Consider the following 19,596-nt stretch of genomic DNA (forward strand, 5'->3'; position numbering starts at 1 on the left):
CCCTAAGTCTTCTGAGGCCTTGGTAAGACTGTTAACTGCTTTTCATAACTGAAGAAACAGAAACACATTATGTACCCACGCTCACAAAATTAGCGGACTTCGGGAGGTTTGTAGGATTCAAGACCCCAGCTCCCATACTGCCTTATTAAATGTAACATTATTGCGGCATCTGGGTGGCTCAGTCGGTTAAGCCTATGACTGTGGCTCAGGTCATGATCTCATGGTTTGTGAGTTCGAGCCCCACTTTGGGCTCTGTGCTGACACCTGAGAGCCTGTAGCCTGTTTCAGATTCTGTGTCTCCCTCTCTCCCTCCCTCCTTCTCTCTCTCTCCCTCCCTCTCTCTCTGCCCTTCCCCTGCTTGTGCTCTCTCTCTTGCTCTCTCAAAAATAAATAAACATTAAAAAAAATAACGCTATTAACATCTATGTGTTCTGTCTAGCAAGTAGGAGATGAACATTTTGTGTTTTGCCTGAGAAGCAGGAGTAGGAGATGTAAATGAATCTTTAAGAATAGGTACAGATGTTTTGCTGCTTCCCCAGTATAAATAGCATCTGTATTATATTTTTTAAAACATATGAAATAAAAATTAAAATGATAGCCTATTTATTCTTGCTACTCACTTTTACAACGTTTTGTATTGTTTGAATTTGTACGCTACAATCTTAGCATGGTCTTTCGCATTAAAATTCAGGTGTTATTAGTCATAGTGCTATCTTACATTTATGTGGCATTTTACAGTATATTAGGTATTTTCATTTAGATGCTGAATTTAATTTTCCCCAAATACCACCTAAAACAGGAATGGTGATCTCCATTGTAAAGATGTGAAGGTGAGAATTCGGCTCTCAAGCGTAGAGTGGATGGCTAGGTCAGGAGAGGGCAGGGCTGGCCTCCACATCTTCTGACCCCAAGAGCACCCACCGGCAGCGTTATCATAGAGCCTTTCACGTACCTGCCCCCAAATCCCAGGATTATCTGCTCCTGTGATAGGTGTCTTTATCAACAGGACCTGAGTGCTGTTCAACATACACTGAAATTCTTTGCTGCGTTGTGTTCTCTTTTGTTTCATCTATCTGTAAAATTTAAGTGAAATTCATTAGACGTGATTTGTTTTATGGAAAAGAGAAAAACTAAAGTGTTTTATTTTTTATTTAAAAAGTTTACCTGTCAAGTTATACACATACGCATATTTACGTTATATATACTTTATATGTAAGCGTTAGTAATTATTTTATGACTGCAACAGAAGTGTGATGGATAGCGTTTTCCTTAGAGCTCAGTAGTATCATGATTTCTAGTAAAAAAATGGTCTCGGGGTATCTGGGTGGCTCAGTCAGTTGAGCGTCCAACTTCGGCTCAGGTCATGATCTCACAGTTAGTGAGTTTGAGTCCTGTGTTGAGCTCTGTGCTGACAGCTCAGAGCCTCGAGTCTGCTTCGGATTTTGTGTCTCCCTCTCTCTCTGACCCTCTTCCACTGGTGCTTTCTCTCTCTCAAAATTAATAAACATTAAAAAAAATTTTAAAAACGGTCTTAAACTAAGCTTGGCCCTACTGGGAAAAACAACACAAAATGTTTAAATATATGGTAAAACAATTAAAATGGCATTTTTGTGATAGGTCATATTATCAAGGCACAAATGGTGACATTTTTTAATGTCATAATTATTGTCTTTAATTTTCTGGAAGTCTAGTTTTGAAAAGCTTTCTTTTTTATCTTGCTCTGTTTATACCAAAAGATTAAAAATTTCTTCAGTATAACATTAGCACAAGAAATTAGTGACAACAGCGTTGCCTGCCTGAACTCAACACCTCTAAAGGTCTACATTGAAGACCTTAGAGGGTGCAATGAAATTCTACCAGCATATACCAAAGGGCAGTGCAAATAAACTCAGAACAGACTTCTTCAAGGTTGTTTTTTTTCTTATTTGAATAGCCCAAAGTATAATGTGATTTAGATTTCCCATCAAGTTTTGATTCATTTCTGTAGTGTATTATATTGCTATGCTACCACATTGTCTCCCATTGTGGCTAGGAAGATGGGATTTTTACGAGCAGGCAGAAATAGAATAAAGAAACAATTCAATATTTTTTCCATTCATGCATCCCTAGATGTAAACTGACAAGGTCAGCCAGGAGTTGTATCAGTAGTTACAATTGGTTATCTAAAATCAAAATTACAGGACACGATGTTCTTAAGTCCCAGTTGAAAGCTCAAATGTTGCAATCGATGTTTGTTTCATTTTGCAAAATACTGCAGTTCCTTTTTAACAGTTTTGATCTTTATAAAGAAATTTCACTAGAGACCTAGACAACAGCATGTTGTTGGCCTCCTTCCTCAATGGAGCCGTAAACTTTATTATGTATCAAACTGTCCACAACTGTGGAAAGCCTTTGCTCTTTGGGGAAGGAGAAAACCCAGATGCTGAGAAGACACACAGCATATAATGGCAGTGAACATGAGCTCAGAAGACCTGGGATGGGTCCTAGGCCTGCCACTTGCTAGCCTTGAAACAGGCTCTTCCCTCCCCCGCCCTCCCCCCCCCCCCCAAGTACAGTTAATGATGCCAAGCCTACCTAATTCCCAGAGATGATGGGGCCATGAGGTTCTGTAAGCGATAGTTCTGTGAAGCTTTATGCCAATGTCAGATGGTATCTCCATCATTATTATTCTTTACACAGGACTGACAAATTAACAATTCTTTTTTTCTTGTTTCCTAATATCAGAGGGGATGGTTACTCAGTTGTAAAGCGAATGTTTCAGGAAGTGTAGATCTGGAAAAAACAGATAACAGCACATAAGTTTGGTCAGATCAGCGATGTTGTGATGGTATTTATGTACTTCCTCGCTGTCTTTGTTTTTATCTCCAGCCCTTTGTAGTGCTTTAGATAGCAGAGGCTTTGAGAATGGATATCCCGATTACATTACTGAGGGCCAAGGTAAGCTTTATATACGATGGTGGCAATTAGTTGTTGGCCATGGCTGATTTCCTCATCATATCTCTCAGAAACTGTCAAGGGTATTTACGATTTTGCTGATCATCAGATATGGATACCCAAATGCCTTGTGGTGGTCTGATTCTATTGCTATCATTATTAACACAAAATGTTAACATAACTCTTTTTGAGTTAGAAAACATAAAAGCCAACCTCACTGAGGGCTGGTAGTGGTGGTGGAATAAACTAGTAACAAGAGGCATCTAATTTTGCTGTTTTTTGCTCTTAAAACTCACTTGGTATCATAGTTAAGAACACACTTGGTCTATATTTCTTATCTCCACACATGGATCAAGACCTCTTGCATTCTTTTCCTTTTTCTTTTCTTTTTTTTTTTTTAAGATTGACATATTTTTCGAGTACATAATGCATTCAAATGATTCGAAAATCATAAAGTATACAATACACAGGAAAAATCATGCTTGGTTTCCTGCCTACATGCTTAATTCACACACATCCTTCCCCGCCATGGACATGAACAAGGTAACCCAGGTATAAGTTTCTTGTGTACATTCACAGAAATAATTTTTTATGCTTATAACCCCATGCAAATATATAAATATACATTGTTTTTCTTAAACACACAGTGTCTTAATACACAGAGTTTGGCACCCTTATTTTTACTTAATAACACATGCTTACTTTTTGAGGTAGTTCTCACTGCTGTGATTATGTGTATGAAATTATCCCTTTGAAGGGCTATACCTCAGGATATACTTCTATAATTTTTTATAGTTTTCCTCAGTGAATTTGGTAAAAGCAAAGTAACTGGTTCTTCCAGAAGCTGAGCAAAAAACTGAAAAGAGACATTATCTTGATGTTTTAAGGATGGTGTTTATATCCTTTGGTTATGGTATATGGTGTTTGAATCTCTTGGACATCCATTAAGTGTCTTTCCTATTTTCTAAAGAAAATGATATGTATGAATATGTTTATATCTCCTCCAACTCAACACAATGTAGGTGTAGTAATCTGATGTTCAAAAAAAAAAAAAAATCACAAAGATCTAATCAAATTTGCCTATAAGCTATATCTAAGAAAAGTCCGGGGCAAAGTTGATGTTCATCATAGAGCTTGAATACCTAGGCATAGCCTGCTTAGAACAGAACCTTCTCTGTTCTAAGTATGTGTTCTGTGAAGAGAAATCATAAGGTTTCTCTATGCTGGTCCTAATGTACCCAGCACATTAGCACATGTTTTCAGCAGAGTTTCGCATAGTTTCCTTTCACTAAGTACACAGTTTATAAAATTCAGAATTTTTAATCCTAACATTAAAAGTATATTATAATTAAATTATTTAATATTTTTGAAATACTTAATCTGCTAGAAAAATCACATATTGGTCCTGAATACTGTTTCAGATGGTTTTTAGTTATGTAAATTATTTCTCTCCTGACTGTGTAATTACATGATGGACTGGTTTCTAGGGTATCATATACTTAATGTGAGTTTCTAAAAATGCTTTAATCATATAATTGCTAGTTTATCAAGTAGAAAATATAGGTCTGAGAACACTATCATTATGTCATTATTCTCTACAAAAGACTGTGAAACACACTGAAGAGGCCATTATGAGGCAAATAACAGTTTTCTGTCGTGTCTAAATTTGCAAGGATTAAAAAAAAAACCAAAACTGCAAGGAAATGTCTAAAGGTAAAGAGTTTAAAATCTACCAGGCAATTTATCTTGGGTCTCTCTCTGTGGAAAATCAGTGCAGACAAAGGAAGTGAATTGGTAATACTTAGGTCAGGAAAGCTAGTAGATTATCTAATGCCAGGAGTGACGCTAATATTTAATAATTGATTCATTAAATTCCATGTAGAAAGTCTAAAGGAAATTAAACCTGAGATTTAGCGTTTGCGTTAGAATCTAGCTGCACTCTTCTTGTGCTTGTTTTATGAAGTGTACCATGTTCAAGTGGGATTGCAATAGATAATGATTTATATTCATTGGGTTTATACCCAGGAGGAAACCAGACTTGTAATCTGGAATGGCTAAATGGTTAAATTCAAATCTAATTTTATAGAACTCAAAGATTAAAAAAAAAATTCTTTTTTGACTCAGGAGGCGTCATGGGTCAGAAAATGTATTTTCAGCAAAGTCTAGTAAAGTCCAAAGTAAAATACTCCATTGGTGGGTTTAGTATGAGAAGGCAAGACCCTTAAAAATTCTCTCTCTTTCTGTCGATGTATATTTGTTACATACACACGCAAATATACACACAGACACATACATATACACATTTCCTTGCTCTCCCACTTAAAATGGTGACAGCTAGGGTTCTGAACAAGAGGAAAACCAAAGCCAGGATGTTAGCTTTATAAGTAAACGGGGAAGGTTGAAGTGATGCTGTAACCTGAAAATCAGATGGTTATTCTGTTAGTGTCGATTCTGCTGTTGAATCTGCTTCATGATTAATACAACCAGTTGATTTGTATTTTCATGCAATAAAAGCATTTTTTCTCCCACAATCATGTTTGTGTGTGTGTGTGTGTGTGTGTGAGGGGTGGGGCACAAGTGAGCGAGGGGCAGAAAGAGAGAGAGAGAGAGAGAGAGGCGGGGCTCATGTTTTATCCCAAGCGGAGCTCCAGATCAGGAACCATGAGATCATGATCTTGGCCACAGGCGGATGCTTAACTGACTGAGCCATTCAGGTGCCCTACAGTCATGGTTTTAAAAAGATTATTAAATCACGGTTACATTTTGCTGTTTAATCTTTTGCTTTCCCTTCATCTGTTAAACAGCAACAAAAACTAATATTTTTTTAAATGATGAGTTTTAAAAGATCATAGATTGCTGAACTGATTGAAAACTGATTCATAGCTAATCATTCTGGTCTTTCAAGGAAACCTGAAACTTGACTAGGTCTTTTGGTGATTTTATGCTTATGCCACTAGCTAGCATGGAGCAGCCCTGGAGTCAGAATGTGTTGACCCAGAATGAGTCAGAATGTGTGGGTTTGAATCCTGGCCCTGCCACTTACATCTCCGTGACTGACCAACTTTCGTGGCCTCTCTGTACTTCTGTTTCCCTTTTTGTAGAACTGAGATGGTAATAATAAGTACTTCATAGAAGATTAAAGGCCATTCTCTGTGCTGCCCTTTTAACTCAGTGTGGGGCATGTGGTCCACAATGAGTGAATGTTAGCTCTTGGTTTTCCTCCTGATAACCCCTCCTGTTCTCCAGGTTTGTGGCTCTCTCCCCCCTGTACCTTCTTCACATGTCTATGATTACCTTTTTCAACAAAATAGTCAATACTCAAGATAGAATCAGAATTTGTTTAAAAAGTGTCTCTGCCACTTAATAGCTAGCTGGGCAATCTTAAGAAAGTTTCCTTAAGTTTTGAGCCTAATTTTTCTCATTTGTAGGACTCTCTTTTCTTGAGTGGATCAAATGACATTTTAAATGTGAAAATACATTAAAACTTGCAAATTAGTAGAGATTATGGTTAGAAATGTGAGCTATAGAAAGACAGAGATACTGTCTTTGTTTATTTCTTTTTTGGAACAGAAGTAATTTTCCTATTTGAACAGATCTTTATTTTGGAAAACTGGAAAATCCAGAAAATCGAGAAGAAGAAAAAAAGCCTATATTTCGTCCACTTAAAGAGAGATACTATTAACATCTTGATGTAATCATTTAAGTTTTACTGGAAATACATTTTGATATCCATTATGTCTTACTTTAATGTTTGCGTATTGCTAGTGTACCAACAAGCCATGTTTCTTTAAGTCACTGTTGTCAATTTCTTTGTAGAGTAAATAGACTTACTCTATATGTAGAAGGCAAAGTTTTTCCTGGTTTATTTGTATGTTTTGTGTGTCTTGTAGCATAACATATGCACAGTCTTTACTTTGCACTTTGGGAGGTGAAAAGTTTTAGACGCTAAAAACTGTCACAAGAAGTCATTTTTAGCTTTACTTTAATCATAAAATCAAGTACCTTTTTACTCTGCTGCATTATAAACGATCAAAATGTTCTGCCCATAGGTATATTTGTTGGTATGTCCTAATTGCAGCAAAATTTGTTATGAAAATTTGAGGTGGAGGAAAGGAAGTTGACGAAACCCTCAGCTTCAAGAATGCAGAAATTTGAAACACCCATGGACTAGCATAATCTGAAACCAATAATCAGTAAAGCTACTGTATAGACCGATATTAATTTTGAATCTACAGATGGTCAAAATGGGTGCAGATGCACATACTTTGAAATAATTTAATTTGGTTAAATCATAGTTTGTTATCAAAATGTCATAGCATGTACAACTAGTTAAGGATAATTAAAAAAAACACATAAGTTGTAGTATAATTTTTGCCAACCACTTCACTCCATTACCAAGTAACCAAAATACTGTATGAGAACATAGAGAGAAAAAAATAAGAAAAAACCCAGACAATGTTTGATAAGGTACCAAAAAAAAAAAAAAAAAACCTTCAAAGAAGCAGGAATATAGACATGAAAAAAAACAACAACAACAAAAAAAAAAACAACGCAAAAAACCCTATACAGTTAAAAGAGGTCCTCAGTTAAAAAGAAGGCTGGAAGACCAGATTTGAGGCAGCAACGTCCATAGACATGCATATCAGTGAAGTTTGTCAGAACTTAATTTGGGTGGTCACATGAGCTTACTGTGAATACACTTAATGTTTTCATTTGCGAAATATCAGTTGCTATGTGCTGGAACATCCGCTAGGACCTTGAGATGTAAAAACAAAAGACAAAGTTTTTGCCCTCCAGCTAACAGTGTAATGATGAAGACAGGTACATAGATAATTAAAACGTAACGGGGCAAAAGCAGTGATGGTGTTGGGCGCAGGTTATTATGACATCCAAGGGAAAGTCAGTGTAGCCAACCCGAGGTAGGGGAGGGGATGACAGTTTCAGGGAAGGATTCCTGGGGAGGTGACATGGAATTGTGCGACTGTGGGGGCAATAGGCAGAGTGGAGGGTGAGAGAGGTATAAACCAAGCCCTGGAAGTGACAGACTGCAGACTGCTTGCTTGTGTTAGTGCTGTGCTGGGGATGCAAAATCTCTGAGATGGGAAGACAGGACAGGTCGGCCGGGAGTAGACACTGTGCAGGAGCACGGTGGCTATGTGAAGATGCTGGGACTTTTTTCTGGAGGGGGAGGGGAAAGTCATTTTAGAGTTTTAAACCTGCAACTTACATTTTTAAATTTGTATTTATTTATTTATTTATTTTGAGAGAGAATGAGTGAGTGGGAGAGGGGCAGAGAGAGAATCCCAAGCAGGCTCCACACTGTCCACGTAGAGCCTGGGGTGGGGGTGGGGGGGCTTGAACCCACCAACTGTGAAATCATGACCTGAGCTGAAGTCAAGAGTTGGATGTTCAATGGACTGAGCCACCCAGGCGCCCCCAAACCTGCACCTTATGTCTTAGGTTATCCTGCTATCTCTATAGAGGGTGGAATTGAGGGACATGATACATGAAACGGAGAGAATGCTTATTTTCTAGGGCAATCTAGAATCTCCTCATGGAAAATCTTCAGAAAATTAAGAGCAGAGTCTAAAACTAGTCCTTTTTGTATGATAATTTTTTCCTTCCCTGTAGATAGAGAAACTTATGGGGGGCAGGGCAGGGAGAGGGGAAAAGAGTAGTAGGGAAGTAATGAGGCTTTGCTCCCAGCCTTCACCTGCAATCAAGGAAAAATGGACACTGTGCTCCTTGGGGGCCATAGAGGTGAAAACAATTACAGCTGGAGCTTTTTTAGAGGCAAAATTTGGTTTGGGTAACTTATTTAGAGGTCACTAATTTAATTGATATGGTAATCCAGTCTTTACTTTTTATCATTTATGTTTCCAGTATCTATAGTGAAGAGCTAGAAAGGATAAATGTACAGAGTGGTAAGATTAAGGTAGAAGAGTGTAAGATAATGAACACTTTTTTTTTTCACTGCCCAAAAAGAATCGTAAACTATCCAATGCAAAAAAAAAAAAAAAAAAAAAAAAAAAGTTGTTGCATAAGAGCAAGTATGAATCCTGTTCCTAACAGTTCTCTTCATTATAAACAAACCAATTTATGCAGAGCCCTCACTTACATGAGATAAACATATAAAATTCTATATCTTTCTCATTACCCATTTCAATGGTCATGACAAAGTCTCCTCCTCCTCTCTCCTCCCTTCTCCCCATCATTCCTCTGGTTTTGTGCGGGCACAGACAGCCTCCACATACATCAGTGGTTGGGAACTGGCTTTAAAAAAACCAAGAACTGACTAATGATGAACAGTTATTTTACCACATAGATAAAGCACTGCCACTAGTGTCCATTGCAGATTAGTGGCGGTGATGTTGTTTTATTGAGTATTGGAGTAAAGAAGGCAGAGGGAAATGTTCAAGTTTATATATGATACAGTCTCTTCTGGCCAGTAAAATCTGAGAGGAGAAAAAACCGCAGGCTCTGAGAGTGAGCAGAAAATGGCCACTAACTTTGATACAGACAAGGGTAAGTCTGTCTTGACGGAGAATAATTAGAACTTTATTTCAGATCTAATGGACAACTTATAGATGATTTTTTTTTCAAAAAAATTGGCTCAACGTTCTTTCATGACCAAAAAGGAAATCCTGGAAGTTAGTAGAAAACCTCTTTGAGGTCAACCAAAATACTTTTATGAAGTTATTTTAAAAATGGAGTTTCAAAAACTACATGATAAGCTATATTTTGGAGGTTTTGCATCAGGAAAGCCAGTGAATTGCAGAGAATGAGGGGTCACCTCTTACAGCTCCAAGCAAGAAGCTGGAAGACATATAAAGAAATTAGTAAAGATTGGAAAGGTCTAAATATTGGTGTTTCAAATTGAAACTATACATACATTGCTTAAATGTTTAGGTAAATTTATAATGATACATTGTGGTTAGATTATTTAAGGAATCCAGGACAACAAAACCTTCCTGTATAATGGATACAGACTTATAGTTTAGGAGTCAGAATGAATTGTATTAGAGTTTGAGCAAGTGACTTAAACTGAATTAGAATCTTCTTTTTTTTTTTTTTTTTTTGTAAAGTGAAAATAATGAATAGTGCCCTTCTCATAGGGTGAAGATTTAATAAAATATGTAAAGCTGAGGTCAGTGGCTTGTACTTAACATTTAAGTATAAGCTTAGCACATAGTAGGTACTTTATAGAATTGTAGCGGCCGTTGTTACTTCATTATTCTTATGCAATGTACCCCTGTGCAAAGGTGAGACAGGCACCTGAGCTAAATGGGCCACAGGTCAGGTTCAATAAACCATTTCTTAGGTATGCTCTTAAATGAGTCAGGGCAGGCTAACGAATGTAATGAATTACTCCCAAATCTGAGTGGTTTAAGACAGCAAAGGTGGATTACTCAAGTTAGAGCAGAGTGTGGATGGCATGGTCTGGGAGTAGAAGCAGCTCTATTTTATGTAGTTATTTAAGGACATAATTCCTTTTGTCTAATGGCTCTACCATCCCCAAGGGCTTTGGAGTCCCCTTCTGGGACCTTGGCGTTGAAACAGCTGGTAAGGGAAGAAAGAAAAATGGAAAGTGTTGTGGGCCAGCCCCAGAGGCTCTGTACATTACTTCTGCCCATGGTTCATCACCTGGAACTTTAAATACATTGCCTACTGTAACTGAATTGGAGGCTGGGAAAGGTGGTCTGGCTGTGGGCCCAGAAGGGAGAGAAAATATCTGTCACAGGTTTCTTCCTGAGCTTTTGTTTACATGTCAACCAGGATAGAAAGTGGAAAGAAGAAATTGCTACAGTGTATTATGACATGCTCAAAATATGAAGCAAAGGGTTAACTGATTATATTAAGTGATAAAAATCCTAATCACTAACCTTGCATTCAATTAGAATAACATTGAATAAACTTCTCAGTTTATAAAATACAGTCATATCCTTTAGGGGGGTAAGGTGCCATAATGAAAAGAACACGGTCTTTGAGATAACACAGGCTTGGATTTAATTTGTGGCTCCCACACCTACCACCTGTGTGAGCTGAGGCTGATTAGTTACCTCTTTATGCTTTTAGTTCTCATCAGAAAAATGAAACGAATAATCCTTTCCTTGAGAATTATGAGGGTTAAATGAATTATAATTTTAAAGCATCTACCTTAGTACCTACTCTGTTTTTTAAAAAAATAGTGATTATCATTCAACTGACTTACTCAATGCTTTTAAGATTTTAATAGCCCAAGAAACTTAGACTCAGGCAAAATAAATGATTTCTTCGAGTTTAGTCAGAACTAAACTGACTTTTTCTGATTCCAAATCCCATGATCTTTATTTCACAAAGAACACATATCATAAATATTTTAATTAACATGGAATAAAAGAATGTCAAGGCAAACACCTAAAATCTATATGGAAATGTGTCTAACTGTGGCTTACTTTAAAAATTAAGGCAAATCTAAACTGAAGAAAAGAAAGCATTAAAAAATTTCAGGTATTTACCCATCTTTTAAAATTCTATGTCCCACACTCCTTCCAGATGACAAGTTAATTTGTGTCTTCCCACTCAGACACACTTTCCACCTCTTGGGAATGAAATGCATAGTGAGATTCTTTGTGGTTCAACTGTAAGTCAAAGAGAGCCGATTTCTAGGAGTATCAAAACTGCCCAGCTGGAAACTCCAAGCTATCCTTAGTCAGTAACCCAGCGTAGATGTCTTTATAGATGTCTTATAGCCTTTCAAAGACAACTATTAGTATCATTATGGAAATTACATTATTTCTGACCAGGCATTATCTTTAAGGCCCCATGATTCTTAGTCTGGTTGGTGAGAGTTTTTTTTTTGTTTTGTTTTTTGTTTTTTTTTTTTAGGCATCACAGCTGTAAACATGCACTTAATTTATTCTACACCCTGTTTTACACTTTTTTTTTCGTGCAAGCATTTTAAGTTATATTCACACCTATTCGTAAACTAATGCCTGCATAACTTCTCAGGCTTGCCCTTGTAGTTACTTTGTATACATTTTTCTCACCCACTTCTAACATGGCTTCACACTTTTTTTTTTCTTAAATACTAGAGCTCATTAGTTTTAGCTCCTTTATATGCTGCCCATATCACTTCTTTTATGTGCAGTGAAATAGCCTGCTCTACCAAAAAGCAAAGTAGAAAATATTTCTGTTTGAAATCATTGCTGTATATACCATACTATTAAGAAATGGTAAAGATAAGATAAAGAGCTTATTTTTGGCAAGTTAAGATCTCAGCGCAAAAAAAAAAAACCAAAAAAACAAAAAAACAAAAAACAAAAAAAAACAAAAGCAAAAACAAAACCAAGCACCAGCTTATCCAATAAAAGTTTCAAATTGTCAGTTTTACATTTTAAATCTGCTTTGCTGTCACAGAAAATGGAGACATATATGTGGATATCCACGCTGGTGCATGCGTATAAAAAAACCAAATGATCATTTAAAGCTGATCTTGGTCCTTTGAAATTTTGTTCTTGAGTAAAAAATAGCCTTCAGTCTCCTTTATTTGAATATTATGTTTCATTAGACTATGTACTTTTATCTGGCAGAAACAAGTTTATCCAGCCCAAAAATACTGATGTAGATTGAAAATGAGTTAAAGGGACCACAAAGGAAATGTATGCTGTTATTTCTAAACCAAATGCCTAAAATATGAGTGTTAGGGCCATTTATTAAATCTTTATCTTTACCACACAAGCACAGGAAAATTCAAGCTGTGTTTATTATGCATCTAGGGTTACTTTAAAAGTACTTAACCAATATAGCACAGGAAACAACTAATCATGGCAGACACATGTTCATTTGCCATATACTCTTCTGGTGGATACTGTTAGATCTTTGACAACATAAAGAAAAACAGCAACACGTTTGCCAGCAGGTTATTTTCTTTCTACGTCACCAAACCATAGCTTCACATGATCTTCAGTAGAATGACTAGTTTTACAAATAAAGTCTTGTTCATTGTAATGAATACAAGCTGCTTTAACAAAAACTATTGCCACATCCACTCCTGGCTGAAATAGTCATAATTCTTTTAGAGTGGCATATTTTATGGGGCTATTATTAGACTGGCTTGTGTGAAGAGGCAATCATAATTTGAGAGCTATAAAGGTCTGGAACAGGGATGTTTTCAAAGTATGAGATAGGACTAAAATGTACTGACTCCTGTTCAGTTATATCTGCAGAACACCTTGGTTCTCATGACTTTATACTTATAGATTACAAATTTTTTGGAACCCTGATGCTATAATCACATATGTATTGCATATATAATGTATGTATTGAATTACATATATTATTTTTTAAATGATTTTTTAAAGTTTATTTTGAGAGAGAGAGAGAGAGAGAGTGAGTGAGCACGAGTAGGGTGGGGGCAGAGAGAGAGAGAGAATCCCAAACAGGCTCCAAGCATCTGATGCAGGGCTCGAACCCACGAACCGTGAGATCATGACCTGAGCTGAAACAAAGAGTCAGATGCTTAACCAACTGAGCCACCCAGGTGCCCCATGAATTAGATATATATACGTATTTTTTAAATTTTTAAAAAATCTTTATTTATCTTTGAGAGACAGAGCACAAGCAGGGGCAAACAGAGAGAGAGGGAGACATAGAATCTGAAGCAGGCTCCAGGCTCTGAGCTGTCAGCGCAGAGCCTGATGTGGGGCTTGAACTCACGAACAGTGAGATCATGATCTGAGCCGAAGTCAGATGCCCAACCGACTGAGCCACCCAGGCGCCCCGAATTAGGTATATTTTATATGATTTTCTAATACATATTCATATTATTTACACTATAACATACATAATTATACATTATATGTTATTTAAGTATAATATATAAAATAACCATATACTTACAATGTATGATTATAATGTGTAATTATGTAAACATATAGAGTTATGTAGTTTTGTGACATATATACACGTAATTCAAATATATTCTATTAAAAGAGAGATGATAGGAGAACAGTGTAGCATAAGTAATAGAATCTACTCCACTTGATGTTTCAGATCTTAGGTCTGCCCCTTACTCACTAACACAAGTTAAATATGCTTCGTTTTTTTCAACTTCAAATGGGAAAAATAATACCATCTTACAATTGTGAGTATGAGGTCAGGGAATGCATACAAAAACTTATTGGCATAGCTGGTATTGGGTAAGCATAGAATACATTGTCAGTGGAATAGAAAAGGAGAGAGGGGCATTCAGAGCAGCAAGACACAGCTTTACGAGTATTCATATATTCACTTGCGTTGTCACAATTCCAGTAACCATGCTGAATTACTTTATAACGTATAACTTGACTTTCAAACACAGAGCGTGGATTTAAAAATTCTAAAATGAGAAAAAAAATAATTTGGTGTTCTCACACAAGGAGAGAGTGGTTATTTCTTGAATAACTCAGGGCAAGTGAGACTTTGAAGAATGAAAATGACCAATGTGAGGGAAGATTTGCAAACACATCAATTGGAGTGTGTGGTTTGTGATGGCAGAATTCTTACAGAATACTTTGTGTGGTGGGAAAATGCTTATTTAAAATGACTCTTCAGTTTTCAAGAGTTCATATCAGGGTTAAGGCTAGTGAATGTAACATGAGAAGGTTGATGTTTAAAACCAAGCCACAAAGTCAAAGCTCCCTGAACAGTATTTGGCTGAGAACTTTGCAGTTAACGGTAGAATTTTCCACATGGCTTTCTCAATTCCCCCGTCAGAACTCCCACCAGAAAGGCTAATGGAGAGTCTCTGAAACGAGCATCATTGTGAAAAAATTTCTGCTTATTTGGCTTCTCAAACTTGGAAGTCTGTTAACATTTCTTGTTTGACAACCAGATGTTTAAGAAAGGAAAATAGTCTTCAGGAGTCTTAACCAATATTCTAAACATAAACAACACTCAATATTGTGTTTCATGAAAGATTAATATTCGTGCAAAGAGAAAACAAAAATCTCTCTGTATCAGGTTTCTCCAAGAAACATTTTAACTTGGTAGGTTTAAGAAACGGAAAGAAAAAAATGGATACAGCAATGTTTATATTGATGTTTATCATCTAGGACATCTGGAATATTTAGGATCATTTTATCTAAATATGCTCTGTTTACATGATTATTTTGTCAGAGAAATTCAAAACACTTTATATAAATTTAAGGATCTATGTTTACATCTGAGTGCCAAACAGTTTAATTGTTTTAATATTGCTGTAAACAACATTCTGATATCCTTTTGCATAAGGCTCTCAAAGTATTGATGTAATCCCAAACCCTTTCTTGGCCTACTCTTTAAGGGAGGTATTGTCGGCTTTCTTGTTGATGGCTGAGGGTCATGACACGTCTCACATTCATAAAGGCAATGATATAACCATGGAAGACATTGAAAAGATATAAAAAGGTATATCCCCAATCCCATAAAGTTTAAAAACATGTTGATATAATGGGTAAACCAGCAGGTAAACGTTATAATACTGAGTGGAGGGTAGAGGGTGCTTTACGTGAACAGTTATAAATCTCGAGTTTTTGAAGCAAGTTAGGAAACACATTTTCTATAGGAATGAAAGAAGCAGGGATAAAACAGCAAATAATTCTGTACTTACACGGTTTTCATTGGCATGCGTCTCCCTGTATGTATATCTTGACTTCATTCTTGAAAGATATTTTCACTAGATATAGAATTCTAGGTTGACCAGTTATTTTCCCTTTCAACTCATGAGAGGTGTTTGTTGGTGTTTTAGCTCCCAGTGTTTCTGCCGAGATGTAGACATTCATTTTATTGTTGTTACCCGTGAAAAATGAGGGTTTTATCTCCTAATCCATCCCCATTTTCCAGCAGTTGTAATTGTCCTAAACTTTGCCTGTGGTTTAGGTCATAAGACCATGGCTTTCTATCTGAGTTCTAGCCATCCCATATACGTGCCCTTCATAGCACCATCCTACATTTGGGTTTAAAAAACCCACAAACCTGGGTGTGTAAGTGGTTCAGTTGGTTGGGTGTCAGACTGTTGATTTCAGCTTAGGTCATGATCTCATGGTTCATGAGTTCAAGATCCACATCAGCCTCTGCCCTGACAGCTCAGAGCCTACTTGGGATTCCCTCTCTCTGTTTCTCTCTCTCTGACCTTCCCCTGCTCATGTTCTCTCCCTCAAACATAAATAAACATAAAAAAAAACAAACAAACAAACCCACAAACATTAAAAAAAATGGGAAGCACATTATGCCCTTTCCTTAGTTTAAGTGTTGAATCCTCTACAGTATCATCCTATTTTTTTTCAGTCTCCAGTGTCTTCAAGTAGTTTTATTTTACATTTTATGTAGAGTTTTGTAGTTTTACCTACAAAAGGGTTTGCCTGAGAGGAGCTTATTTGGCCATGACAGGAAATATGCATCCTGTATGCATCCTGTATTTCTCAGGCTATACTAGATAAAGGGTTAAAATACAATCATAACAGTTTTAAGAAAAAATTTTCAGCCACGCCATTGCCTACTCAGAGAGAATTTTAGCCCCTGTCAGTTTTCTACTAAATTATTTAGAAGTCCTCAGTGGATGTTTCATTTATTCTCCATAAACAGTGTCTCCCATTTTCTTTTCTCCTTCTCTGGCTTGCTATAACTTTTATCTTTTGTGAGAATTTTGGTCCAATATAAGCTAGGGGAAACAGTTCCCACAAGAGACTACCCTCAACTCCAGGACCAACTGCAAATTTAGGGGTTTCCCTCAGGTTTGATAACTTACTAGAAAGGCACCAAAAACTCACTGAAAACTTATGGTACAGCTTATTATGGGGAATAGATACAGATTAAAATCAGCCAAAGAAGCACATAGGGCAGAATCTAGAAGAAGCACCAAGCACAAAGCTTCCATTGTTCTTTCCCTCTGGAGTCAGGATGCTTTACTTGCTATCAGTGTGTGACCGGATACATAGAATATTGCAAACCAGGGAAGCCCACCTGAGCCATGGTGTTCAGAGTGTCTACTGCGGGCTCCACCATGAAGGCATGCCCATGTGGTTGATCTCAATCTCTAGTCTCTAGCCCATTTGGGTATGTATGACTCAAATCCTCCCCACCCCAGCCATAGGTTGCATTGTTGGTTGTTCAGACACAGTCACGTGGTCAGCCCCCACCCTAAATACCATTGGGTGCGGCCCTTTCCCACCCTAAATCACTTCCTTAGGCTATGCAGCATGACCTGATGTCCCAAGGTAACTAAAGTCATTCCTATCAGGAGAGACCACCTCCCAGAATTTGAGATTACCTACCAAAGGCCAACCCTTGTCTTCAGGCAAGGCCAAATCTTTACATGTTTGTTATTAATGTCAGCTAAAAACTTTAAGATAACTATTTATACCCATTAATCCCTCAAGGATATTCAGGGCACTGTGTTCTTGTCATTGCAGAGACAATTGGTACTGATGGAGTTGACACTCTGTCTTCTTGGTAACCTATGGAGATTTCTGAGAGGTAGTTCTCTTTGTTTTTTACTGATTATATTTTTTCTGATTATTACCTTATTATGTGAATTGATAGCCCCAACACAGAGGGCATTCCCAATAGTAGAAACTATTGTCTTTTCTCTCTGCCACATTTTGCTTCCTCTGCTGGAGATGCTTTTCATACTTATTTTTGCCTGGATAACTCTTGATTCCCTTTCAAGATTCAGATCAGAGGTCACTTCCCATAGGAAAGCATCCTTGACTGCCTCAGTGTGGGGGAGAGCTGTCCCTAGTGCTCTCACAGCACATTCGCCTGGCCTCTAAACCCCACGAAACGTATGATGACATGACACACTGTAACCTGCCCAATATTCTAGACTGTGAAGTACTCAGGGCAGCAACGGGTCCTATTTACCTTTGCACGTCTGGCACCTTTCATGACACATGACGCAAAATAAGGGATCAACAAATGATTATTGAACGAATGCTATTTTAGAAACTTCGGTTCCTCTGAAACTGACCTACCGTTCTTAAACAAAACATGCATAGCTCTACTATCTTTTCTCTTTGATTGTTTAATGAGAAGATTCTTAGTCCCTGAGGCTAGGATGTAGGGTTCTAACAGTTCCCTAATATGTCCACTCAGGCTTGAATCCTGGAGTAAGCAGAGTTGAATCTCAGTCTGCGACATGTTCATTGACAAGAATTTATGCCACCATCGTACATTATAAAATAAACAACTGCATCTGGGTCTTTGAAGAGAAACTTCATTGTCCTCTCAGAAGTAATAGGCCTGCTTCTAGTTCAAAGGTTGCAGAGGAGGGTCTCAAAATTTAGTGCTTTACATCTTATGATGGTATGATGGTCAAAATTATGATGTGAACATCCATGTGTAAATCATGTTTGTTTATTTGTAGGCAAATGAAGAAATATAGAATAATCATATTATACAGTTATCTTGGAATTCTTTATTATTTATTTTGTTTCAAGTTCTGTGCCATTTTTAATTTTTAAAGTTTTTGCTTAAATTCCAGTTAGTTAACACACACTAAAATATGAGTTTCAGGTGTATGGTGTAGTGATTCAACACTTCCATAACCCTGTGCTCATCACAAGTAATCCTTATTATCCATCACCTATTTAACCCATTTCTGCACGTACCTCCCTTCTGGTAACTGTCAGTTTGTTCTCTATAGTTAAGAGTCTTTTCTTGGTTTCTCTCTCTCTCTTTCTCTTTTGTTCCCCTTTGCTCATTTGTTTTGTTTCTTAATCTCCACATATGAGTGAAACCATATGACATTTGTCTTTCTCTGACTGACTTATTTCACTTAGCATAATAATACTCTAGCTCCATCCATGTTGTTGCAAATGGCAAGATTTCATTCTTTTTTTTTAATGTTTATTTATTTTTAAGAGAGAGAGAGACAAAACGTGAGTGGGCGAGGGGCAGAGAGAGAGAGAGGGAGACAGAGAATCTGAAGCAGGCTCCAGGCTCTGAGCCGTCAGCACAGAGCCTGACGCAAGGTCTGAACTCATGAACCATGAGATCATGACCTGAGCAGAAGTCGGACACTGAATCGACTGAGCCACCCAGGCGTCCCAGATTTCATTCTTTTTTTTATGGCTGAATAATATTCTCTTGTATGTATATAACACACCTACTTTATCCTTTCATCAATTGGTGGACACTTGGGCTGTTTCCGTAATTTGGCTGCTGTAGATAATGCTAGGATAAACATCATGGTGCATGTATCCCTTTGAATTAGTGTTTTTGTATTCTTTGGGTAATACGTAGTAGTGAAATTGCTGGATCATAGGGTAGTTCTATTTTTAACTTTTTGATGAACCTCCATACTATATTCCCGGAGTGGCTACCCCAGTTTGCAATTTCACCAACAATGCAAAAGCATTCTCCTTTTTCCACATCCTTGCCACACCTGCTGTTTCTTGTGTTGTTGATTTTCACCATTCTGACAGGTGTGAGGTGATATCTCATTGTAGTATTGATGTGCATTTCCATGAGTGTAAGTGATATTGAGTATCTTTTCATGTGTTTGTTTGCCATTTGTATGTCTTCTTTGGAAAAATGTCTATTTATGACTTCTGCCCATTTTTAAATTGGATTATTTGTTTTTGGGGTGTTGTTTTATAAGCTCTTTATATGTTTTGGATACTAACCCTTTATCAGATCATTTACAAATGTCTTCTCTCATTC

The 19,596-nt window shown here is 37.1% G+C and overlaps 1 long non-coding RNA gene across 1 annotated transcript in view; it reads right to left on the minus strand.

Moving 5' to 3' along the window:
• Nucleotides 1-380: 380 nt before the first annotated feature.
• The window catches only part of LOC122240968, a 30,474-nt gene continuing 11,258 nt past the window's right edge, over nucleotides 381-19,596 (minus strand). The window contains exons 2-3 of the long non-coding RNA XR_006220831.1: nucleotides 2,575-2,772; nucleotides 381-1,073 (exon numbers count right to left, since the gene is read on the minus strand). This is a non-coding gene — a long non-coding RNA (uncharacterized LOC122240968). The remainder of the gene's footprint in view (nucleotides 1,074-2,574; nucleotides 2,773-19,596) is intronic.

This window comes from Panthera tigris, chromosome C1, assembly GCF_018350195.1.
Source record: "Panthera tigris isolate Pti1 chromosome C1, P.tigris_Pti1_mat1.1, whole genome shotgun sequence".
Classification (NCBI taxonomy): Eukaryota; Metazoa; Chordata; class Mammalia; order Carnivora; family Felidae; genus Panthera; species Panthera tigris.